Source organism: Streptopelia decaocto, assembly GCF_964273445.1.
Source record: "Streptopelia decaocto genome assembly, chromosome: 6".
Lineage (NCBI taxonomy): Eukaryota > Metazoa > Chordata > Aves > Columbiformes > Columbidae > Streptopelia > Streptopelia decaocto.
The window spans coordinates 952,656-954,273 of NC_138660.1; positions in this window are offsets into that span (position 1 = coordinate 952,656).

Sequence of the window (1,618 nt, forward strand, 5' to 3'; positions counted from 1 at the left end):
GGGTCTAACCAGCGTTTTGAATGTATTTAGGTGTTCAGTGTTCTCTATGACTTGGTGAGGACAGTACAAAAGTAGAGCTCAGTTGTCTGATCTTCCAAATACTCTGAAGTGTTTTGGTGCTTGTTAAACATAGGCCTTGTCTATAGAGTAGAAACAAGTCATACTGCTTTAACTTGACTGTATAAGGAAAGCTATATTAGCTTCTACACTGAGGAGAATCTTGTATCAATATAAAGGTACTCTTTTATTCCTTTTCCCTGTGGGAATATGTTATACCCATGTCAATAAGAAGGTGGTATATAGCTCTTTTCACAGTGACAATTGCAAATATTGAAATGATTTGGAAGAAAAATGACATTCCCAGCCAAAATGCTTCCTGACAGTACAGAAATTGTGTAAACAAGGCCTTAGTTTAAGGCTGATCTTATGGCCACATATTTTGCTGTACATAATGATTGTATTTTTAAAAATCCAAGCTTGTTCTGTTGCAGGAAAGCGTGTCTTTGCAATCCTAGTCTCCGTGACTGTAACCGTGCAGTATTTTCCACCTCGTTTTCAATACAGTGTGGTTCTCAACATGATGCTCAGGCTTTGTTGATGCTTTCGGCTCTGGATGTTGAATTCTGTGGCTGTGGGATTCCCGATGGTTCTGCTTCTCTCAAAAGAATGTACGGCAAGTTTTTTGCAAAGGGCATTTTAAATAAAGGGCAGCTGGCTCTTTATGACTTCTTCATGTGGATACTCATTGCGTGCAGGTGGTGTGAAGTATCAGATTTCCTTAAGCAGTGACAAAATGCAGAAACTTCCACTGTCTTTAAGAATTTTGTGTGAAAAGGAGTGGCATGTGTGTTCTCTTGAATCTCCCGTTCAAGTTAATGGACAACTCCCACGACTGGAAATGGAAAACGGTTGGAGCTCTGCTGCTGTTCTGCTCCCTGACTCTCCAGGTTTGTATAACAGGCAACCCAGACGCTGTTCCTGCCAGACCTTCACCGCATCTTTGGGGATGATGATTTGGAGTGCCCATGGGTGTCCCGGGGGGATCTGGGACTGGCTGTGCAAGCAGATATGTGTATGAGCCCTGCTCAAAGGTGAAATAGCTTTAAATAACCATCCTCAGAACTTACAGGCTGCTCCTGCTGTCTTTGTCGCCTTGTGCAAAATGTGGATGTTAAAAGGGTTCTTCCTGTCACACTGTTAAAGCGTGGTGTTCTAGAATCTCCTTTTTGTAGAAATCCAACATATGCCCAGCTTCTAAAACTTCTTATTTGGGGCTCACAGTCTTTGGTAAACTTGTGCGCAGCAGATGAGAGTGATTCAATAGCAGATTTGTAGTTCAGACAGCTAAAGATACTCGAGTGAGTTGTAGTGATGAGAAGGGTGCGGAGGTGCTTTGCTGGGGCTGGGTGTGTTGGCGATTTTTATTGGTTTTGATTTTCACTTTGAGTGGGCTCCGGGTTTGTTAGTCTGTGATTGAGAATCTCGCCGTACCTCCCAAGTACCAGTTTGTGTGTGTGTGTGTGCTCTGAGTTCACCGGTGCTGGAATCGCGGTTCTTGCCCTCAGCACACATGAGCTCAGCCTCTAATCGCAGTGCTGCCTGTGGCCAGGACCACGCT